At 45.5% G+C, this 17,007-nt stretch overlaps 1 protein-coding gene across 1 annotated transcript in view; it reads left to right on the forward strand.

The window, feature by feature from the left end:
• Positions 1–17,007, forward strand: part of XYLT1 (xylosyltransferase 1) — a 175,932-nt gene that overhangs the window by 39,230 nt on the left and 119,695 nt on the right. The gene's annotated exons all lie outside the window — the stretch shown is intronic.

Genomic DNA, 17,007 nt, shown 5'->3' on the forward strand with positions numbered 1-17,007 from the left:
ACAGGGAGACTCCTACGTCAGCCAAGGTCATCTGCGATTGAATCACAGTTGCTCCGCACTTCCTCAGAAGCAACTGTCTTAATATGCTGCGTTCCCTCAGCATGGAAGGAAGCGATTTGTAGTAGACTGCTTATAAAGTCATTTCCTTTCTCGGGAAGGGTTTTGACTATACTGCTGGGGGTTTTCATGGGGGGAAAGCGGTGGCAAGCTCAGCTACGTCATGTGCCTGCAGGAAGCGGGGAAAGGAGGTTCCATAAGTCTCTACCCCTATTGAGTCCATGCAAGAACCCAAAAGCAGTCAGCAGCTGCAGTCACTTCATACGTTAAAAGCCCTGTGATGCCACGTGAAACACTCGTGGTTTCCCCCAAAGAAGTCTGAGAGCTGTAGTTTGTTAATGGTGCTGTGAGTTGTTAGGAGATCTCTAGTTCTCCCACTGAGTTACAGTGGTTTGACAGTCAACCCCTCTTCCCAGGGCCAGATTTAGATTTGATGAGGCCCTAAGCTACTGAAGGTAATGGGGCCCTTTATATGTCCAACTGTCCTTTGTCAACAACAAATTGTTGCTGTTTTTTTGTGTTGATTATATGCTATAGGGTAATTTATGGACCTAATAGGTATCTAAAGCCATTTGTCACTGTTGCTGCATGTAGGTTTTATTTTATTTGTTTTTTATCTTATATTTTGGAAATGTACAGGGTTTTTTTCCTTTAATTTTTGGGGGGCCACCCAAGAGAGTGGGGCCCTAAGCTATAGCTTGTTTAGCTTGTACATAAATCCGGCACTGCCTCGTCCCAGGGAAGGCCCACAACTAAAATTATGCATGTCCGGAAGCAGTCATCACCACCCCGCCATTCCAGAGGCCCGTGTGAGTTGTTCTTTTTGCCTACACCTCCCTACAGTTTATGTTTTTTCAAGTAGTAAATAAGAAAATTGAATGTTTAAAAGTAAGGCTCTGGAGGACATGGGATGATAGTGCTTGAAAAGCCTGGTAAGTGGGCTTTTGATACTCAATCTTATCGTGCAATTCTCCTACATTTCTACAGTAGCACCGCTGGTTTGTGTTACAAAAAATTTGGAATGCGCTCTTTGGAGGGAAGGCCTGCTCTTCTGTTTCAGAATCCCCCATAATGGGATGAGATCTTTTCTTTCAACTCTTGGGAGTTCTTGGAAGTTTCCCTTTCCCCATTCCCCAATTACGTAAGAGTGTGGGCTTTTTTTTTACAACTTGGTACAAGCAAACAGAAGTGTGCAAGAAACGAAACTGAACATGTGTGCAGGAAGCAATATATTGTGACATATTTCTGTTGCTTTTGCAATTCATAAGAAAGTTGCCTTTTAAGTAAAGATTCCATAGGGCAGGGGGCGGAGTCTCAGACCCACAGGCCAATGTGGCCCTCCAAGCTTCTTTGCCTGGCCCTTGAGACTCTCTCTAGGCCACACCCCTCTGAGACCCTGCTTCGCACCCTGAGCACTTTTACCTGGCCAGAATGTATCCTGTTACTATTTTAGATGTAGCAGCCATTTTGTTTTACGCTAAAACCACAGCAGCCATTTTGTGACTGGCACCTGCAGCAATTCTTCAAAATTCCATACGTGCCCACTGGCCCCAAAAGGTTTAGATATATCTGGTATGAAAAATAATAATGTGGATTTGCTCCCAAGTCAACTGTGAGTTGACTCTCTTCTCCCACCGTCTAACTCTAATACAAAGCAGTTTAAAAAAAAAAAAGCTTGAGAAACCCATTTGAAATGTTGTTAGAGAACTTGCAATGTTAATAGGCTTAAAAATAATTTTTCCCCTTGAGGAAGGATTGAGCAGTGTTGATTTGCTCTGAGAATGATATTTTATATTCTCAAGTAGTTCACCAGAAAGAAAAGCTGATTTGACGTATCTATAAACAAGTTATTTCTTCAGTTGCAGGGTATTTAGTGAGAAAAGCCTATATATATATATATATATATATATATATATATATATATATATATATATATTCTCTCTTGGTGTTTGGAGTTTTTGCAAGAGGAGTGTTTTTACTTAAGAAGGTTTTGTTCATCCAATGTACAATGTAATGTCACTTACAAAGATGCTTTCTCACTGTATCACATTTCTGGCCAAAGTCTCTCATCCTATCATCCATCATCCATACCAACTAAGGCTGATGGGAGATGGAGTCCTTGAGTACCCGGTATATGTTTTTGGACCACAACGGCCATCATTCCTGACTATTGGCCATCCTAGCTGGGGCTGATGGGAGCTGAGAGTCCAAAACCTATGCAAGGCTTTGGGTTGGCAAGGGCTGGCGTGCACTGATAGGCAGTGTATCTCCAGGGTTTCAGGCAAGGATCTTGCCCAGACCTACTTGGAGATGCCAGGGACTGAACCAGGGATCTTCTGCAAGCAAAGCAGGTTCTCCATCAGGACTGCTGTTGAACAAGCAGCCCATCTGTCTTGTCCCAGTGCAACAAAATCCTTCTTTCTGAGCAGCCGGTCTTGCCTGTGAATTGTTAAAACAGTAGCGCACAGAGGTGGCAGACTGATGAGATCTTTCTGGATATACAGTCCTGATCTGGATTAGAGCCCCCTACACGGGCAATTTCTGTTGTGGGTGTTTTAAAAAACCAAAAACAGCCATGCACTTATAAGGCATGATGCCGTATCTAACATTAACTCGTTATTTGACTTTTAGACCTTCCTAAGGACTGCCACTAAAGGTGGCGCAGTGGTCTAAACCACAGAACCTAGGGCTTGCCGATCAGAATCCTCGCAATGGGGTGAGCTCTTGTTGTTCTGTCCCAACTCCTGCCCACCCAGCAGTTCGAAAGCATGTCAAAGTGCAAGTAGATAAATAGGTACTGCTCCAGCGGGAAGGTAAACGGTGTTTCCGTGCGCTGCTCTGGTTCGCCAGAAGTGGCTTAGTTACAGCGGCGGAGCTTCATGCTCCGCCACCAGGGGCGGAGAGCAGGCACGCTGCCCCCAGGGACGTGGCGCACGTTCTGGGGGTGGGGCGTGATGTGCGTTTTGGGGGCGGGTGCACGTTTTGGGGGCATGGCGAGCAGCCCAATGGTGCCCCCGGGATCGCGCCACCCGGCGTGCCTCACCCCCACCGCCCCTATTTTCCTACGTCCCTGCTTAGTCATGCAGGCCACATGACCTGGAAGCTGTCTGCGGTCAGCCGCCGGCTCCCTCGGCCTATAAAGCGGAATGAGTGCCGCAACTCCCGAGTCGTCCGCGACTGGACCTAATGGTCAGGGGTACCTTTACCTTTACCTTTAAGGACTGCAAGAGATAGGAGTATACTCAGTGATGCAAGAGATAAGGAGTATCCTCAGTGGTGGATTCAGCCAAAATGGGAGCAATTAATAGGTTTTAAGGCTTGCAAAAAGAGAGAGAGAGAGAGAGAGGAAAAATGACCACGTGTCTATTTTATGTAATTAGGAAGCTTGTAATGTGTCCAGTTAATGATTAATTGGCATGTTTTCTGCTGACGTACCTGCTCCTCTTCATTACCTTATGGCACACAGCACAGCTAGAAGTTGCCGTGGGCAAGACATGGGTCCATAGGTTTCTGTCAAAGCTTTTAGATCAGGGATGTGGAACTGCCGGCCCTCCAGATGCCCTTGGACTCCAACTCTCATCATCCCTGAGCGTTGGCTGTACTTGCTGGGGCGGATGGCAGTTGGAGTCCCCCACCATGTTCACCATCTCAGTTTTAGGTTACATCGGGGCAGAATATAAAGTCCAAGTTCAAAATGTGGGATCTAAGGTTGTATCCAGTGCCAGACCTACTCAGTGGACCCATTCAAGCTAATGAAAATGACAAACTTTTTCTGCAGAATCTCACATTCATATTTGGATATGTGCCACTTCAAGCTCTCTCCATCATTCTCTTATTGTTTGCTTCCTGCATCCGCATAAACCCTGTTGTTAGTTTTAGATCAGGCACCCCCAAACTTCGGCCCTCCAGATGTTTTGGACTACAATTCCCATCATCCCTGACCACTGGCCCTGTTAGCTAGGGATCATGGGAGTTGTAGGCGAAAACATCATGCCTGTTATAGATTGTCCACCCATCACATAGGTGGTCATCCCCTTGGTCTTTTAAAATTGTATGGTCTTCATACTAACACTGCTTTATTCCACCGGCCTGAGTCATTTCGTTTCACTTTTAATTTGTATGCTGCCTTTTTGTATTGCTATACGCAAGGCAGTTTACAAACTGGGGACACAAGCAACAACAAAGATCACACACCTTATAACAAACTGATCCAATACAAAAATACCCTAATAAAAACATAACTTTAAACTAAACAACTTATATTAAATAAAGTAATATTCAATAATACATTTGAATATAACAGCACACGATAAAATCAAATCTCAGCAGATAATAATTAAACAGAAATGCACTCTTAACAATTACAGTTAATAATTTCTAAACTATAATCAATAAAAGTCATCTCTTGCCACATGTCCTGCATATGTTGATTTTAACTTTGCGGCATTTCCACTACATCTGTAACTTGATCATGGTTGTATCCAGTTATTAGTTTTTTCTGTCTTTTAATGCTATTCCTAACATTGCATGTTCCATTGCATGTTGATTGTTCTTAAGCTGTTGATGTTTCTCTGGGTCTTGGCCCAGTTCTCTGCGCCGTAATACATCACAGGTAATATGCATATATTGAATACGTTTTGAATGGAAATGACTAACTTAGAGCCATTCGTTTCAGTGGGTCTACCCTGAACTGGATACAACCCCAGTGTCGTTCTGAAGCTGAATCTGAATCTGAAGATGACCTTCTATAACATTGCAGATTCATATGAGGCAGCGTTCTCATCCTGCAGGCAGGAATTTTAAAGCAGAATGGGAAGATAATGTACCATCCAGCCAAACTGCAGCAGATTAGTAAACTTTTTTGTATATTGTGGAAAGGATGTGTTTGAATTGCCATGTATCCAGTTCTTTAGTGCTCAGTGTTGTTGAATCCACTATGTTCCTGAATTGTGCGCTTACAAATGATGTAAACAACTTTGGTTGCCCTTGAGCAGCTCTGTCTTTCCACAAACAACCTAAGTTTATACTAATGAAGGGAAAAGCTCTTGGGTTGTATCCAGCAACTCGAAGTAGACCCAAAATGAAACACATTTGCTTGCGGCAGTGTTGGTGCTTAACCCTTTCCTCTTGCTTCGTGGTCCCAACACAAACAGCCTTCTCCGGAATAGCTTTTCTGGCCCTGAGGGCGCAAGAGCAGCTTCTTTTCTGCTGAGAACATCAGCTTGGGAAGTGGGAGAGAAGCCGGTCCCAATACCAAGTGCACACAGACATACCACAGCTGTTAGTTAACACCCCACTTCCCCACCCCACCCCCCAAAAAAACAAAGTAGGTGAAGAACAATTGCACATTTTAGCAAGCTGCAGCATGGATTCATGGAGGTGACATACTGTAATTAAGATGCTCTGTCTCCACAGTCGGAGGCTGGAGGATTATTAGGTCAGTTGGTTAGAGTGTGGTGCTGATAATGCCAAGGTTGCAAGTTTGATCCCTGTAAGGGCAGCTGCATATTCTTGCAATAATAATAAAAATAATCTGTATGCTGCCCATCTGGGTTGCGCCAGCCATTCTGGGCGGCTTCCAACAAATTAAAACACAATACAACATTAAAAAACTTCCCTATACAACGCTGCCTTCAGATGTATTCTAAAGGTTGCATAATTCAGTGCTGTCAACTTTCCCTTTTTTTGTGGGAAATTCCCTTACTCAGCACCCTTACTTTCATATCCGACAGTTGACAGCCCAATAGGATTCCTCATTCCCCAAACCGAAGGTTGACAGCTATGGCATAGTTACTTATGTCCTTGACATCTGATGGGAGAGCATTCCACAAAGTGGGTGCTACTACCAAGAAAACCCTCTGCCTGGGTGACTTTACTTCTCACATTGAAGGAACTGCCAGAAGGTCCTCGGAGCTGAACCTCCAAGTCCAGGCTAAACAACGGGGGTGAAGACGCTCCATGAAGTATACAGGGCAGTTTAGGGTTTTAAAAGTCAGCACCAACACTTTGAGTCTGTGTTTTGTTTTTCTTGTCCTGTGAATATAATAATTCATTCTCTCTCTCTCTCTCTCTCTCTCTCTCTCTCTCTCACACACACACACACACACACACACACACAATCCCACACTTGAATGTTTGAACTGATTGCACTGTGTTACAAACCAGCATGCCTCATGTAAGGGTTTGGATTTAGGCCAGTGTGAACCAAGAACAGAACCCAGCTGTGAGTTAGCTCCCTCTCTCTCTTTCTCTGTGGGAGGCTTAAAACAAGAAGTAGTACTTCTGTAATAGTCCCTTGGGGGAAAAGATAATGAAACAACCAGGCTTTGAGTTAGTTCTCTTTCTGGAGGAAGTATTGCAGGAAGGGAAGCCTTTATACCACTACGACATTTTGTTTTCTTGTTCCCTTTAGCCTCTGACATGAACTGTGACTCAGCCACCGAAAACAATGGGGCAGAAATTTGATTCAGTTCACATTTAAAGGTGAAACCACCTTTTTTGCCCTTTCCAGAGTAATATGCAAACCAAAAATACAGTGGTACCTTGGTTTAAGAACAGCTTAGTTTATGAACAACTTGGATTAAGAATGCTGCAAACCCGGAAGTAGTTGTTTTGGTTTGTGAACTTTGCCTTGGAAGCAGAACATGTTTCACTGTTGAGTGTGTTCCATTTGTAAACCGAGTCCCCTGTTGCTATGGGAAAGCACTCCTTGGTTTAAGAATGCTTTGATTTAAGAACGGACTTCTGGAATGGATTAAGTTCGTAAACCAAGGTACCACTGTACAGCCATCTTTTGAAATTCTCTGTATTTCACAAAGCAGTTCTCCAGCCAAGCAATGTATAGAAAAAGAGCATTTGCTAGGGTCAAATGTGCATTGAAATGCATATATAAGGGAAATAACATATGAAATATAGTTGGGATATTGTGTATGAAAATGTGTACAATGGGGGAAATTTGCACTAAAATGCTGGTGTGTTTTCATTCAGACCTTTTTTTAAAAGGAATAATAAGCATGCTTGGAAATGTGGAGAACTGAACTAAAGGTTGGGAAAATGAGAAACAGAAATTGAAATTGGCAGATTCTCCCAGCCGTACCTGTAATTTTGCAACAAGCTTTTGTTTCTTGAGTGGACAAGCTGGTGTTCAGTCGGAGCTATAGAATTCTCCACTAATTTTCTGTGAGCGGTATTTGTTGGAGCCAAAACGATGACCTCCAATATACATTCAAAACTTCCCTCTCAAGATACTGGTATGGGTTGCTGCCTAGCGTTCTTGTCTTGGTGGTCGTTGATGCGATAATAGTACAATAGTGGTGGATTCATATTGGACCATCCATAAATCATTCCACTTTGTTAGTTCTAGGGTGATTCCTCGGTATTACAGTGGTACCTCTGGTTAAGAACATAATTCGTTCCGGAGGTCCATTCTTAACCTGAAACAGTTCTTAACCTGAGGTACCACTTTAGCTAATGGGGCCTCCTGCTGCCGCCAAGCCGCCGCCACGCGTTTTCTGTTCTCATCCTGAGGCAAAGTTCTTAACCCGAAGTACTACTTCCGGGTTAGCGGAGTCTGTAACCAGAAATGTTTGTAACCCGAGGTACCACTGTACAGCATTATTGCCATCTGGAGGGGCCCCTCTTGTGCCGTGGTGCAACTAAAACAAGAGACATAAAAGAAAACCCCAAACTGGAACATTTTGCCAGGAAGTTAGGGGACATGGGTTGATGGGAAACGAAACAGCATGTTTGCCCTAAGCCATGAATGCCCAATAGAAAGGATGCCTGAAGGAGATCCTAGAGAGTTATCTTATTGATTGTTATATGGGGGTTAAAGCTATGGTTTTCCCAGTAGTGATGTATGGAAGTGAGAGCTGGACCATAAAGAAGGCTGATCGCCGAAGAATTGATGCTTTTGAATTGTGGTGCTGGAGGAGACTCTTGAGAGTCCCATGGACTGCAAGAAGATCAAACCTATCCATTCTTAAGGAAATCAGCCCTGAGTGCTCACTGGAAGGACAGATCGTGAAGCTGAGGCTCCAATACTTTGGCCACCTCATGAGAAGAGAAGAATCCTTGGAAAGGACCCTGATGTTGGGAAAGATTGAGGGCACTAGGAGAAGGGGACGTCAGAGGACGAGATGGTTGGACAGTGTTCTCGAAGCTACGAACATGAGTTTGACCAAACTGCGGGAGGCAGTGCAAGACAGGAATGCCTGGCGTGCTCTGGTCCATGGGGTCACGAAGAGTTGGACACGACTAAACGACTAAACAACAACATATGGGGGTGGGTGGGCTCTGGTTCTGGTGTATTTTGTGTGAGTGATGGCACGTCCCCATTTGCCCAAGCTGAAAATCACACACACACCCTCGCTCTCCCTCTCTGCAGGCTTCTCCAAGCTCTCTTTATTAAACAGGGTATCATTTGTGCCATTGTCGGGGGGAAAGATGGCTTTGCAAATGCCAAGCTCAGTATCCTCACAGCCCTATTGTATGTCAGCTCCTGAAAGGAAAGATAAACCTGCTCGTTAATAAATTAAAACACTGGTGATCGCTCTCCCTGTAACATGTTATACAACATAGCTGGCTTGTGTAACTGACAGGTTCAAATATCTCCAGTGGACAGCTGTGTGATGCCGCCATCTCAGGCAAGCAGGGAGCAAAGAGGACCTGGGAGAATTGTCTCATAGAACAGTATTAGTATAGCTTTCCGTGGAAGTTGATGGATTTGAGTACTCGTGGAGCCCCTAGGAATCCATCTTGTAAAATATAAAAATGGCATTATTGCTCTTTCTTTCCTACAAGGTCTAGGTTTTCCCGTCTGTGTGTGTCTATAGACTCCAGTTTGCTTGTTCCAGATGCTATGTGGCAGCAGCGGGGAACCTTTGGCCCTCTGGAGGTTGCTGAACTACAACTCCCATCAGCCCCAGCAAGTGTGGTTGGTGGCCAGGGATAATGCTTTACTTATTACATGGAATGTGCCGCCTCAGATTTCTTGCATTCCCTTTTAAAATGCCGAGGTGTTTATCAGCAGCATTTTTTTGGCTGGAATCTGGCTTGCCTTCCTCTGAACGTTGGGTTTGATCTCGAGCCTTCAGATTTTAGTGAAAGACTGTTTATGGGCGGGGTTGCCCAACTTCTCATATGATGTGGACTGCAATAGTACTTCAACATGGAACCTGCAGGCTGCCTTGTCACGCGGAAGTGGGGAGCGAGGCCAACTTTTCACACACACACACACACACACACACACACACACACACACACCAGCCCTCATGCTGCCTTCCCAAAGCCAGGAATTGGGAAGGAGGCACGGGGGCTGTGTGTGCATGTGTGTTTGTGTAATGTTGCTGAGGGCCACCCAAAAAGGCTGCAAGGGCTGCATGCGAGGGCCACCCTGTGCTAACACATTCTCATGATATTTGTACTTTCTTCAGAAGGATGTTTACGTTAGCTGATGGTCCAAATCTTTTAGTAATAAAGAGATGCTGGGGATTGAACCTGGGACCTTCTGCATGCAAAGCAGATGCTGCGTCACTGAGCCACAGCCCTTTCCCACATAACCTCCGGTTTAAGGGCATCCATGCACAACAACATTTCATGTTAACTGCTCATAAAATCTACCCTGTGACTCATCTTGGTGAGTCTTTTGAGTTTTCGGAGGGTCCTGCCTATCATTTGGATAACTTTTTTTGTTTAGTCATTTAGTCATGTCCAACTCTTCGTAACCCCATGGACCAGAGCATGCCAGGCACTTCTGTCTTCCACTGCCTCCCGCAGTTTGGTCAGACTCATGTTCGTAGCTTCGAGAACCCTGTCCAACCATCTCGTCCTCTGTCGTCCCCTTCTCCTTGTGCCCTCCATCTTTCCCAACATCAGGGTCTTTTCCAGGGAGTCTTCTCTTAGCTGTTTCCAAATATCAGCTAACTTTTTCTAGGACTAGATTTGCCTTCCTTCTGCTCCTGCACTGAGTGGCATTTGGTGGGTAAGTCATATAATGTAGGACTCTCCAGCAGGAATCAAGCAACGGAAACATGAGCGTGTCTTTTGTTTGTATGTATGCAACAAACCACATTCAGTGAAACCACATTGTTGGGCTAACCTTGTTTGCTTATGTTTTATCACTTAAAATCCAATTGACTTCAGTGTTCATTATCTTTCTTTCTTTGAAGGAAATAAAGCAGTCCCCAGCTGCTGCCAGAGATTAATGATTTACATCATCTGGGCAATGGGACGTTTGACCTTTATTTTATTTGATGAGATGATTATTTCAGGATCTGATTGGTAATTTCTCTGCCCTCCAGATATTTAAATGGGATGAATTGTAATGCAGTTTTAAAATTATGAGGAGATTGGAGGTGGGGGGGGAGAATGGATATACAGGGCTCTCTAAATGTGGCTTTTCAAAAATACAAAATGTGGAAACCCAATTGCAAAGTTTAAGATCTGGTGTAGATTAGTCCTACTCAGTGTGAGGCAGCCTCTTAAAGTGGAAACACAGGTTTCAGTCAGCATCTAGCTGTGAGCAGGACCCTATGTGCCTCAGAGCTACTCATAAGGTTTCAAATCAGGGCTGGGGGGGGGGCTTGCTTTTGAGAGTTCCCTTCCTTTAATATTTCTGTGTAGGAGGTTATCACCTGATGTCTCCCTGTAAAACATTGTCCTGGGTGGCCTCCAAACTATCAGCATTTTGCAGGAGGGATTTAATCACATACATCCCGCTCATCTGACTGGGTTGCCCCAGCCAGTTGGGGTAGCTTCCAACATATATAAAAACATCGTAAAACATCGAACATCTAAAAAAATTCCCTCTACAGTACTGCCTTCAGGTGTCTTCTAAAGGTTGTATCGTTACTTATCTCCTTGGCTCGGGGTTCGCATAACTCCATACCCTGCAACATTTCTCCGATGAAAATAGAGGTGACCTAAGGAAAAGTGGGACATTCTGGGATCAAACGGGAAACTGGGACGGCTTCTGTAAATCCGGAACTGTTGCTGGAAAATAGGGACACAAGGGTCTGTGGTGTGGCTGTGACCTAACCTCTGCATAAAGCTTCTTGCAAGCAGATCTGGATGAAAGTCCAATCAACAGGTTGTCTGAAGGGGCCCTTAGGCTTCAACCAGGAATTGCCCCCTTGTGTCATGACACACCCCGGAGCTTTGGCTTTGCTTTCTCACATGTCCTGCTGTTGCAGTTATGACAGCTGCTCCCAGATTGTCTCACAGGCCCCGGGCTACAGGTTTGTTTTTTTCTGAGCTTGGCTGTCTTTGACACAGAGTACCTCCTGGAAACAAAGCTGCTGGAAACAAAGCTGTTGAAGTGGAAGTTTTTGAGGGAAGGGAAAGAAGAAGGGAAGGAGGGGGAGCCTACGCCATTGCTTCCCATTCTTGAAAGGCATCCATTGTGCCTGTCAAATGTGCGTTTCCACCAGCTGTTCCTTTTGCAATAGTGCTGGAAGATACCCCAGTACTCTGAAATGCTCTGAGTTTGGCCTTCCTGCCTGTGAGAATAAACCCCCAGGACGTTTCTTAGCGGCGGTGGAAGCCAGAGGGTGTCACGCTGAACCCCAGCCTCTCTCATTTGGCCCACGAGATGTGATAACTTCCGCTTTGACAGCCGCACAAACGGCGACGCGTCAGCTTACGGCACACAGTGTTTCTTTGCCCATTAGGCAGGAAGTGTGGCGCTGGGTGCCAAGGCTGTTTGGAGGTTCCCCAGCCGCAAAATAGCTCTCAATTGAGTAGGAGCGGGTCCAGCTGAGGAGAGAAAGAAGCTATTCTTGTCGGTGTGTGTGTGTTGTGTATTGGAGAGAGGTGTGTTTGTGTGTGTGCTTAAAAATAGAGTTTGTGCACACATATATATGATATTCAGGCATGGCATCCGTTGCCAGCTTGGCAAATAGGAAGGCTTCACGTGAGTCGGGCATTGCCCAGGGTTTAACCCCTGAAGCAGAGAGTGAAAGGGGCTGCTTACGTAAACCAGCTCTCTCATTCTTCTTCTCCATCTCTTGCAGCTCCTGCAAACAATATCCCAGCTGCCATTCATGAGGGGGGGGGGTGCCGGGAGGTAGGAGAGGATGAAAAGAAGGTCTCCGTGTAAGACCCTCTTTGCAGAGGAATTGGCAAATCTTGCTTCATTCCCAACCCCCATCCCGGCCCATCTGCGGGAAGCAAATAGGAGAGGGAGCAGAGTTCTATTCAGATTCCTTGGTTACCGAGGAAAAAAGGGGGGGCATTTTTCCTTACCCGGTGTCTCATTTGGGAGGAAGGAGGCAAACCTGGGTCTCCAGCTCTTTTTGGACTATGGTTCCCATCACCCCTGACCGGGGGTCCTACTAGCTTGAGATGATGGGAGCTGTAGTCCAACCGCTGGAGACCCAAGTTTGGAAATGCCTGATCTAAAGAAGGTTCAGTGTTGTGGTTTCTCAACTGCTGAATAACTGCAGTCTATACATCTTGCTGTTGTGGTGAGACGGTCTTCCCAGGGACTTGTTGCAAGTCTTGTGCTTATAACACAAGAAGACCCCTGCTGCTGGATCAGGCCAAAGGCTCATGTAGTCCAGCATCTTGTTCTCACCATGGTGAACCAGATGCCTAGGAAAAGTCCACAAACAGGACCTGAGCGTAGCAGCACTCTACCCACTTGGGATTCTCAGCAACAGAGGAAGGAGAACATAGCTTTGCCCCCCACCCCATGAATTTGCCTGGTCCCCTTTTAAAGCCATCCAAATTGGTGGCTGTCACTCCATCCTGTTGGAGTTGGGTTCCATTCAGTTTAACTGTGGGCTGTGTGGAGTAGTTATTTTTGTTGTTGGTTCTTCAGCTTTGTTGGATGGCCTCAAGTTCTAGTTCTGTGTGTGTGAGAGAAGAATATTTCTCAGCCCACTTTATTCACACTCTTTATCATTTATCCACAGGCTTACCATCTTCATACACTCTTATTGCGCCCTCTCTTACTCACCTTTTATGTGATTAAAAAGTCCCCCAAAGCTCAGTGGTAGAGCAGATGCAGAAGATTCCAGGTTCAATCCATGGCATCTCCAGTTGAAAGAATTAAGTGGCAGGTTCTGGGAAGGAAATACCTCTGCCTGAGACCCCAGGCAGGTATAACAGGGGTGGGGAACATTATTCAACCTGGGGAAGATTTGTCCCACTCTCCACCAGCCATTTTTCTTAGGTGGGCAGGGTTGCCCACCTGACATCACCATGATATCAGGTGACAACTTCAAATGGGCTCCTTTTTCAGTCTTCAAGAACTCATCCCGCCCCACCACTGACTGTTTTTTTGCCAAGTGTGGTATAGTAACTGGCCCAAGGTCAGCCCAAGAACTTCATGGATGAATGGAGATTTGAACCTGAGTCTCAAAAATGAGGTGTGTGTTTTTTGTTTTTTGTTTCAGTTTAATCTTTTCAGTTATTCTGTGTATTTGCACATGCACGAGGGTATTTGCACGCACGCACACACACACTGATATATCTTCTGTTCAGTCAGCAGTTCTGCATCTCTGTTCTGTTTTGGACAGGCTCCAAGCCTCCCCGGGACATCAAAACTTTCTGGCAGCAAACCCAAGCTTTGCTTCCACCTATTTTCATTGCTCTCTCCTAGAATTCCATTATCTCACAGCATGTTAAGCTAACACTTAAGAAACATTATTGCATGCCAAGGTCGTAATGGTGGAACCCTGGGGAGCGAGACCACACAATATGGTCTGCAGGCACCATGATATTTGACTTTTCTTTCTCCCTCCTCCTTTCTTAGCAGCTTAAATTCTGTTTGTTTGTGGTGGGTGGGTGGGTGGGTGGGTGGGTGTGGGTGTAAATCTTTACTTCTGTTAATTGGACAGCACCCTTAATTTCAGAATAGAAGCTGTTGTGGTCTATTCTCTTAAGCTCTGTGGTCCACGGCTGGTGTTTGATGCAAAGGTTATTAGTTCCTAACTGGAAATGTTACTGGAAAGACCTCTGCAGGGCGTGTGGGGAACCTTTGGCCCTCCAGCTGTTGTTGAACTACAACTCCCATTATCCTTTTTTAAGGGTCCAGGGCAGGTGTCACCCATGGGCCCTTCGAGGGGACTGGGGCCCAAGCTGCTGTCTATGTATGCAGGCAGCTCTTCAGGTAACCTAGTCCAAGTCCATTTACAGGTTCAAAAATAGGCCCACAAACTGAGTAAGAACCGTAAAGTGTTCAGAGGGGCCCAGAATTTTCCAATTGACAGGCTGTGTTGAGAAAGTAGCAGCAATTCTGTTCCATGAGTTGAGCTTTTGATTGCTTTTGGAAGCCACACAGAGTTACGTGTAGCTTATAGCATTAAGTCTTCCTTGGCTCCGAGTTCAAGATCAAATTAGTGATGAATAGTTTCTGACAACTTTATCATAATAATGTAACGGTGATACCCAGTGCAGTGAATAGTTTAATTATGGTATTCCTCCTTTTGACAGGTGAGTTTGGTGCCAGGAACCAAGTATATAATTGTTTTCTGTCTCTTTGGACCACAGTTTGGGTGTACCTGGAGCTTGCCCCCCTCTTCCTTTCATGTTGCCTTCCTTAGCTGTCAACAGGGTTTGAACAAAGTCATTCTGGACAGCTTAACCAACTGTCTGCCAGACAATGGGTCATAATGCCCATTGCCAGGACCCAGGTTTGGGGGACTCTTGGGCAAGATGCCCAAACCGGAAGCCCCTACCTGAGTGGGCCCATTTTCTCCTCACTACCCATTTTATTGCCCCCCCCTTCCCTCAGTTCCCAGTCCATAACACCAGCCAGAGAGAGCACATTCATATTCCAGCCAGGCAAAAACACTCAAGGAGGGTGTGAGGGAGGACTTGTGAGGGAAGTGGTTTGGGAAAGGAGGTGTGGCCTGAGGGGAGTTTTGAAAGCCTGAGGTTCGCCACTCCTGCTCTTCACATTTGTTTGGAGAGAGAAACATGCTAAGAGATGATGGAGGAGTTGAGTGGCAGGACATCCAGGGATAATAATGGGCCCTCTGCAGGTACCCAGCAGTGCCAGCTCTGACATTAGTCCTGGTAATGGCAAAAGCCAAAATGTGAGTGGTTTCTTTGAAGAAGCTTTTCTTGTAACATGTAAGGGCCAGCTCCGTATTTATGTTGTGTCTTCAACTGCCGTTCAACCAGCAGTCTTGGAGAAGTGCTTGGAAGAAGTGCTTGGAAGATGTTCAATGCTCCCCTCCTCCTTCCACCCAGCTTATCTCGAGCACCACCCTTCTCTCTACTGATATGGCTTCTTCCTAAAACCTTTTCAATGCCCTCTTCCAGGAAAGTGACCTAAGAACAGGGCATCAGAAGTTGTCTCAGACTTTAGCTCAGTTCCATGTAGCTTGACTAACAAGGACTTAATAGAATTTCAGACAAGGTTGTCTTCCAGCCCTACCTGGAGATGCCAGAGACTGAACATGGGACCTTCTGCATGCAAAGCAGATGTTCTGCCATCGAGCTGCTTTACCCTTCCGGCTCTTACCTGGCAGTGCAGATGTTCCTGTTCAGCTTTGTCACTGCATCCCTGTAGCTTTGCTATAAGCAAGACGCATCAATCATAGAATCATAAAGAGCTGGAATGGGCTGCTGGGGTTGTGTAGTCCAACCCTTGTCATGGCAGAGCTGCCAGTCAATTTAGGCAGCTCTCAGCTAGATGGCCCAGTGGTCTCACTTGGTATGATGCAACTTCCTGAGTCCCGAATGCAGACACTGATCATTGGAGGACAGGACACAGCTCGGTGGTAAAACACAGATTTTGTATGCAGAATGTCCCAGGTCCAACCTCCAACAAGTATAGCTGGGGGAGACTCCTGTCTGAAAATTGCTGCCAGTCTCCATAGACAATACCGAGGAGCCAGATAGATCAGCTTCCTGTCCTCACTAGGTGAATACGAAAGTTGCTTCCCAGAATGTTTCTTTTAGCATGGAATCATGCAGCTATAAAGCCATGCCTCATCAGGTATGTAAAGAGGAAGAGGAGCATGACAGTTACCTGTTGCTATTTTGCCTGCGGCTTCAGGAGTAGATTTGCAGGTAGCTGCAATCACCAAGATGGTTAGAATTCTTCATCTCGGAGGGGGTGGGGGTGAGGCCCCTCCCCCAAGTGACAAGCAGGAACCAACTGTAAACAGAAGCCTTCTGATTCCGACAGGCATGATGGATGAAAGAGAGAGCATCATTGACCTGGTTTCACTTCGTTAAGCTTTCCAATTAAGCAGGGGTGCGACAGAAAACGAGGAATATCTGCAGCCATCAAGCACAGCTGTTTTGCAGAAGTGTGCATGTTTCTTTTGTACTAAAGAAACAAACAAACCACACAACTATTTTCCAAAAAGAGAGAGAGAAATCTCACTGAATTGGGGGGTGGCAGGGTTCTTAAATTCCCATCTTCTTCCTAGAATTTGAGTTCTGGAGAACATGGTCATAGTGGCTAGTACACAGAGTAGAACTAGCATTGGATACAACTCTTTGTTCTTGGATTATTTCCAACACAAATTGACTGAGATAAAAACTTGGAACTGAACATTTCAGTCACACTAGAAAATTATGTCTGAGGACATTAAGGAGTGGGACAGGCACTTGCTCCCCTTCCGCATCACACCATTGAATGGAAGCTGCCTTACGCTATGCAGTGAGGAGACCACCAGAACATTTTCACATAGCTGCCAAGTTATCCCTTTTTTTAAGGGATTTTCCCTTATGCTGAATAGGCTTCCTCGCGAGAAAAGGGAAAACTTGGCAGCTATGCATTTTCAGCCCTTTCTTGAGCCAGAGGACAGGGATTTAAAGCTGCTCTTGATCCCAGTTCAGGGACCGAAGGAGCTCCAGCTTATCATCAGGAATGTAAGGAGGCAGCAATTTCCATCCTGTTCTGGGTTCATGGCCATCAGCACTGTTCTGTTCTGCTACAGTTCGGCTTCCAATGAAACCTTTTATTTATTTATTTTTTGTCTTGCTATC

The sequence above is a fragment of the Zootoca vivipara genome, chromosome 14 (assembly GCF_963506605.1).
Source record: "Zootoca vivipara chromosome 14, rZooViv1.1, whole genome shotgun sequence".
Lineage (NCBI taxonomy): Eukaryota > Metazoa > Chordata > Lepidosauria > Squamata > Lacertidae > Zootoca > Zootoca vivipara.